The sequence below is a fragment of the Dipodomys ordii genome, unplaced genomic scaffold (assembly GCF_000151885.1).
Source record: "Dipodomys ordii isolate 6190 unplaced genomic scaffold, Dord_2.0 Scaffold2, whole genome shotgun sequence".
Taxonomy (NCBI): domain Eukaryota; kingdom Metazoa; phylum Chordata; class Mammalia; order Rodentia; family Heteromyidae; genus Dipodomys; species Dipodomys ordii.
The window spans coordinates 2,736,498-2,744,218 of record NW_012267218.1 but is presented as its reverse complement, the minus strand read 5'-3'; positions in this window follow the sequence as shown (position 1 = coordinate 2,744,218).

The following is a 7,721-nucleotide window of genomic DNA, read 5'->3' as shown; positions in this document are numbered from 1 at the left end:
GGGGGGGGGGGTGAGGGAGGGGGAGGGACAGGGGACAGAGCTCGGGGACGGGACCTGAGAACCCCTGGGACCCCCCCACAGGCCCCGGCAGGCCTGGCAGGCGCGCACACCGGACCCGCACACCGGACCCGCGGTCAGCATCAAATTAGCACAAATGTATGAACAGATGGCTCTATCGAGGCGGGCGGGAGGGGTTCTACGCCTGAGGTTTCCGGTCCTGGGGTGTAACTTTGCGGCTGTTGTCGGTGCTACACTGGGGTTGACTTGGTTTGGGTTTTGTGTGAGTGAGAGAGAAGGAAACTAAGTAGAAAGATGCCCAAACTGACTCGGCGCTGTCCCCACACTCACCCATCATTCCTTTCTACTTTTTTTGTCTTTTTCTTTGTTGGTCGTGGGTCTTGAACTCTGGGCCTGGGTGCTGACCCTCAGCTTTTCAGCTCAAGGCAAGTGCTCTACCACTTGAGCCACTGCACCATTTCCAGTTTTCTGGTGGTTCATTGGGGATAAGAATCTCATGGGGGCTGGGAAGGTAGCTCAGTGGTAGAGCACTTGCCTTGCATGCATGAGGTCCTGGGTTCGATTCCTCAGCACCACATAAGCAAAAAGAAAAAAGCCGGAAGTGGCATTGTGGCTCAAGTGGTAGAGCGCTAGCCGTGAGCTGAAGAGCTGAGGGACAGCGCCCAGGCCCAGAGTTCAGGCCCCACGACCGGACCCAAAAAAAAAAAAAGATCTCATGGGCTTTCCTGACTCAGCTGGCTTTCCGTGATCCTTGTATCTCAGCCTCCTGAGTAGTGAGGATTATAGGCATGAGCCATCTGTGCCTGAGACCACATGCTTTTACTCTTGAATATCTAGAAGTTTCTTGACAGTAGGTCCTCAGCTGGGAGATCACCCAGTATGGGCACACTGTTGGGGGCCAGGCAGAATGGGTATCACCTTCTAAATGGAAGTGGGACTAAGGCCCAAGCTAGGAAAATTAGGCTGACCCCAGAGCTGGGTTAAGGGGCTGATAATGTATGTATGTGTACATGCATGTGTATGCATGTGTGCATGCTTGGGCACATGTGTGTACACGTGGTGGTACTTGGGCTTGAACTCCAGGCTTAATTATTGCTAGGTAGGTGCTCTACCATTTGGGACAAAGCTCCACTTTGGTTTTTTGTTTATTTGTTTGGGGGTGGGAAGCTAAGTGGTTAATTGGAGATAAAGAATCTTAAGGATTTTCCTGCCCAAGCTGGCTTTGAACCATAATCCTCAGATCTACGCCTTCAGAGTAGCTAGGATTACAGGCAAGAGCCACCAGTGCTCAGCAGGAAAATGTCTTTACTGAATAAAATAAACATTCACATATTTCCTACACAGAAAGAAAAAAAAGTCCTACATTAAAAAAAAAAACCAGCTCAGTTTTTGCAATTGTTTGGGAGAAAGCTCGGAGAACCATCTTTGGCCCATCATATGGCGGTAACGTTCTGTTCTGCTGCTCTCAATCTCAACCACACCCACTGCCTCTGGAGAATCGCTCTCACTCAGGCTGATGGGAAGCAGACTGGTGTCAGCAGGGACTGGAAGCAGGAGTGTGTTCAGGGAGCGTCCGGAACTTCCAGAACCACTAACCCTTTGCTCTCTCTGCTCCCAGGGCTGGCAGTGCTACCCGGCTAGGTCTTCTCTTGGGTCAGGGTGCTGTGGGATTGAGGCCCCCACTGCCTTTACTTGGGATGTTTCCATGAATCCCCCTTTAACCAAGTACTCTGCCCCCCTGCAGGCCTATCAACTCTTTTGTACAAGGCTGTGACGTGAGCACAGGTGCCTGCTGGTTTGAGCTCATTGGTTTCTGCAGTTAGGTTCTGTCCGTGAGGCCCACGGAGCCTTCTTGGATTCACGTCTACTTTAGGATGTTGTTCGGTCAGCTTGCCTGGTTTCAAGGGTTTTGTTCACGTGTGTATGCATGTGTGTGCACGTGCACACACACCTGTGTGCCAGTCCTGGGGCTTGACCTTAAGTCCTGTGCACTGACCCTTAGCCTTTCCATCCAAGGCTGTTACTCGATCATTTGAGCCACAGCTCCACTTTTGGCTTCTTTCTGGTTAATTGGAGATGAGTCTCACAGACTTTCTTGTCTGGCTGGCTTCCAACCACGATCCTCAGATCTCAGCCTCCTGAGTAGCTAGGATCACAGGCGTGGGCCATGCAGGGCAGTTGGCATCATTTTTGTGTGTATGCACATGCAAATGGTCTGTTGGGGTTTTTTGTCTGTCTACTTACTCGTGAATGTATTTGGTGAGGATCTAAATGGCGGGCATGAGATGGTGAGTTAAGAGCCACTAAGGGGCAGAGTGTGCTGGGAGACAGCTTCATCCCAACACTTGGAACACGAAGGCAGGAGGGTCATAAAAAGTTAGTGATACTCCCTCTCAAACACACCAGATGTGGTAGTTCAAGCCTATAATCCCAGCTACGAGGGAGACCTCGGGGAAGAGAATCAGGGTCTGAGGCCAGCCCCAGGGAAAACCATGAGGCACTTCCCAAAATATAACTAACACAAAATCCAGGCTGGAGTGTGGCTCACATAGACAAGGCTCAGAGCCCAAACCTCAGTACCACCAACAGTGAATCCCCACAGGGCTGCCCCTCCCCCGCCCTGTGCCCACAACTAATGCCCCACACTGAGAGAGCTAGCCCCCCGTGGTGAGCACCAGCTGGAGTGCCAGCCCGGGGCTTGGGTGGACCCTGCACTTGGGCCTGGCCGCGCGGCTCCTTCACCCCAGGCCCTGCAGCACAAGCAGCGGCATGTACACACGCGGCACAGGTGGTCCGGGAAGGGAGAGCGCAGGCAGGGCTGCCAGGCTCACATGGGCATTTTTCTTTCTTCATTTAATTTGTGTGCAGGTAGTGGGCTTGAGTTCTAGGATTTATGCTCTAACAGCTTTTTCAAAAAAAAAAAGAAACACAAACAAACTCATGGCTTGGTGCTCTACCACTTGAGCCATGCTTCAATCTTTTACGTGATAACTAGAGATAAAAATATCTCCTAGCCGGGCGCTGATGGCTCACACCTGTAATCCTAGCTACTCAGGAGGCTGAGATCTGAGGATTGTGGTTCAAAGCCAGCCTGGTTAGGAAAGTCTGTGACACTCATCTCCAATTAACTACCAGAAAACCGGAAGTGGCACTGTGGCTCAAATGGTAGAGTGCTCGCCTTGAGCTGAAGAGCTGATGGACAGCAACCAGGCCCAGAGTTCAAGCCCCACAACCAAAAAAAAAAAAAAAAAAAAAAAAAATCTCCTGTATTTATCTGCTTGGGTTGGCTTTCAATTGCCATCCTCATATCTCAGCCTCCTGAGTAGCTAGTACAGGCGTGAGCCACTGGACATTAGAGCAAGGTCATGGGGGAGAAGTGACCACTAGCTTGAAGGCTGCTCTGGGATAGAAAACGGGACTGGGAAAGGAAAGAAACCCAAAACAGGAGGTGAGGTTGATTCCAGCTGTTACTAAAGAGTTGACGTCCTGATAGGAGTTCATAGGAAGGTAAGCAGGGTCTAGACGGCCTTTAGATTTTGGATGCCAGTCAGTGAGTTTCTGTCAGAAAAAGACAAACTCATCTATGTGAGAGGAGAATGGGACAGAACGTCATGCAAGGGCATTTGGGTGCAGGGCCTGTGACCAGGAAGTGTGGGGAAAAGCAGGGTAGTGCTTCACAGAAGCCAGGAGCAAGAGGTTCGAACGGAGAGTGAGCAATAGAGTGGCGACCGCTGGTGTGGGCAGGGTGGAGGCCACTGCGGACCCTGGGAAGACAGTGGAAGTCGGAGACAGGATGGAGGGTGAAGGCATGGACGGGGGGATCTGGCCTCGGTGAGACACTGTGGTCTCCAGTGGGAGGACACACAGGGCCCCCATGGGGTATGAGAAGAGGACAGGGGACTGAGGTGGAGAGCAGCAAAGGGCTCCTCAGCAGAAGCACAGGCAGCTGAGATGGTCCATTTTAACAGGAGGGCAAACCTGAAAAGCAAGGGAGGGAAGAAATGTACATGCCTGTAATTACACGCTAGGCACCAATGGCTCACCCCTGTAATCCTAACTACTCAGGAAGCTGAGATCTGGAGGATTTAGGTTCAAAGCCAACCCAGGCAGTAAAGTCCACCAGGCTCCATCCTCAATTAAGCAGCAAAAAGACAGGCTGGAGACATGGTCAAACAGAAGAGCACTAGCCAAGCAAGCAAACCAAGAGAGCACAAAGTTGTGAGTTTGAACCCCAGTGTTGTCCCCCAATTTTTATTTATTTGTTTGAACTCTGGGCCTGGGTGCTGTCCCTCAGCCCTTCATCTTAAGGCTAACACTCTACCACTTGCCACTTCTGGTTTTCTGGTGGTTTATTGGAGAAGAGTCTCACGGACTTTCCTGCCTGGGCTGGTTTTGAATCATGCTCCTCAGATTTCAGTCTCCTGAGTAGCTAGGCTGACAGGTGTGAGCCACCAGCACCCAGCCTCCAATTTTTGTATATGCACTTATATTATGGTGTCACAGGAAATCATGAATGACCAAATGAATCTGTGGTCGTGAATTATAATGAAACTTGTGTTATACTTCTCTGGGCACACAAGTGACAATGGAGGACATGGAATTTCCCATCATCTGCATGTGCTCCACCCAGGACAGAGGCTTCCTCTAAACCTTCACATGAGAATCTCTCCCTGCCTGGGAGGAGGTAGAAGCATTCCCCTCCCACTATTTCCTGGGACATCAAACAAGTAATTACCATAATGCGCACCAGATTGGAGCTCGGAAAAGTCCCCATTGCTGGGAAGGAAGGAAGGCACCGGGAAGAAGCACTTTTTTTTTTTTTTATTTTGGTCAGTCATGGGGCCTGAACTCTGGGCCTGGACGCTGTCCCTCAGCTCTTCAGCTCAAGGCTAGCATTCTACCACTTGAGCCACCCACCACTTCCGGCTTTTTCTGCTTATGTGGTGCTGAGGAATCAAACCCAGGGCCTCATGAATGCAAGGCAGGCACTCTACCACTGAGCTACCTTCCCAGCCCCGAGAAGGGCTTCTTGAAGACAGACATACTTCAGTCAAAAATTCCAGCTTCCAGTTTTTGGGAGTGGGGGTAAGGGAACACACGGACCATTCCTGCCTTGGTGACGGGAGGAATGAAGAAAGGATGCAGCAGAGCGGACGAAGCTCAGCCGAGTGCCCTGCAGTGATTGTCACAGCTGTCCTGTCCGCATCTCACCTGGGGACAACTGAGGCTCTGAAAGAAAAGGACTTGCCGGAAGGACAAGAATTTCCAGTGGCTGTGGGAGAGGGGACAAGTACGCTGATGGCTAAATATAGAAAGGATTTAAGATGTCATACCTCAGCCTCTGCAATTCTCTTTCTAGGGATGTCGGCACAGCAATACTTGCACGTGAGAGTGGAAGCCCTATTTCAAAACTACCAAATAAAAGTGGCTCTGAGAACTCCAGAGCCCCAGGGCCTAACTGTGTCAGGCCCTCTTCACACCTCAGCTGAGCGTTGCTAAGAGGACCCCAGCCCCCAGCAACACCTGCCTGAGAAGGAGCAGCGAGGCCATGGGAGCGTACGAGCTATGCCGTGCAGCCACGGACTCCTCAAAGCCAAGGAGACAGAATGGCTGTGACATGTGCAGAGTGCCTGGCCCGTGCTGGGCTGGTCCTCTGCACACGACCTCTCTTCATCATTCTCAAACTCAGGTGGTCTGCGATCCTGTCTCCCCATTGAGGACTGAGGTTCAGAGGGAAGACAGCTCAAGCTCAGCAGCTCCTCAATGGCAGTGAGAATCCAGTGAAGACCAGCAAGTCCCAACACCTTGTTCTTGGTCCAGGTACAACCCCCCCTCTTTCCTGTACCCTTCACATGAGGGGTGGCTTGTGGGGCCACATCCAAGACAAGTCTTCCAAAAATGCCCATCAAATCAGTCCACAATCCTGCCTACCAACAGTAAAGAATCAACTTGCTAGTCTAGTCACCTCTGCTCTCGCCGTGACAGGCTGATTCTTACCCACGAGCCTTCAAGGTCAGTTTGCCTCTTACCCTTTCTTTTGATTTTCTTTTGCTGCAAAGTCTTACTGTGTGGCTCAGGCTGGCCATGAACTCATAATCCCCCTGCCTCAAATACTGGAATGACACGCTCAGCTTCACTTAGTCCTCAGATCGTGGGTGGCTCATCTCCAAGCTTCCCCTTTAGCTAGTCCATGAGCAACACTGCCCCGCTACTCTGTTCACTTTATCTTTGGGGTCCAGTATGTTCGTGACCCCCTTCCCGCTGCTCCCACCTCACTCATGGGCTTAAATCACCATCTGAGGGCAAGATGAAGGGATAAACAGAGCAGATCATGATCCCAGCAGGAAGACAAGTGACCAAAACTTGTGTGCGAGCAACAGCACACATTCCTGCAGGGGTAGGTTGAGGCGAGTGCAGAAGGCAACCTGGATAACGTTGGGGCATTCATCTGTAAGTGCCTCAGACACCTGCACCAAAGCACAGGTGACCGGTAAAGAACAATAGGGTGAGGGAGTCCTGGGATGCCACGGGGTACCAGTCTGATGAAACAAAGCCCAGAATCCTGGTCGTGCCCAAATCCAGATCACAGCCCAGGAACATACAGGATCACAGCCCATGCATACACAGGATCATAGCTTGAGTGCACACTAGGTCACAGCGTGTGGACACACTAATCAAAACCCACATGCACAGTCCATACACACACCTGGATCCCAGACAACATGCACACACTAGATCACTGCCCATGCACACCCCGATTACAGCCTGTGCACACACAAGATCACAGTCTGTGCACACACTAATCACAACTCGTGTACCCAGATCACAGCCCGTACACTCATGTGGATCCCAGGTGCGCACACACCGGATCACAGCCTGTGTACACCTGGAACACAACCCATACTCACACCGATACCCCAGCCGGATCGCAGCCTGTGTTCACATCCAGTGCACACACCAGAGCACGGGCCATTCTCACACCCGGATCACAAACCTGGATCACAGCCTGAGCACACACCAGTCACAACTCAGGCCAGACACAGCCCACGCCAGCCGGGCACACTATCCGAAGCCCCGCGAAGCCCATCCACGGCCACCGGCGGTGGCAGGAAAGACCCCTAAGGACCACTACCCAGGGAGGAGGGTGGCGACGGCGACAGCCGAAGGAGCTGCCGCGCGAACCGACGCGTCCGCCTCCCCCAGAGAGCAGCAGCCAAACACAAAACTCCGGGATCAGAGTGCTCCGAAGGATGACGTAGACGGTGTGCGACGCCGCGCCGATAAAGGACTGCCCCGCCCCCGCCCGCTGCATTGTGGGACCTACAGGCATCCGCCTGGCGCCGAGTCTCGCGAGGGAACGAGATTTACGAGGACCGCTGAGTGAAGTCGGGAGGGTTGGTGCTTGCCCTGCTCGGAGCCGGAGTACCGCCCCCTGGCAGGAACAGACCAATCACCATGCCTCTCCTTCCTCGCTGCGGGGATTGGCCAGAGGACGCACGTGACCGAGCCACAGGGCACGTGACCCGCCGTTTGGCCACGTGAGTCGCGGAAGCCGGTTTCCCGGGAAGCGGCCGGCGCGGAGCGGCCTGTGTGAGCTGCTTGCCCGGCCCGCCCTGCCCGGGCCCTGGGCGGGACCCCCAGCACCGCTAAATAAATGCGCTTGGACTGTGAAGCCAGACCGTGCCGGAAGTCGGTGCCGTGAG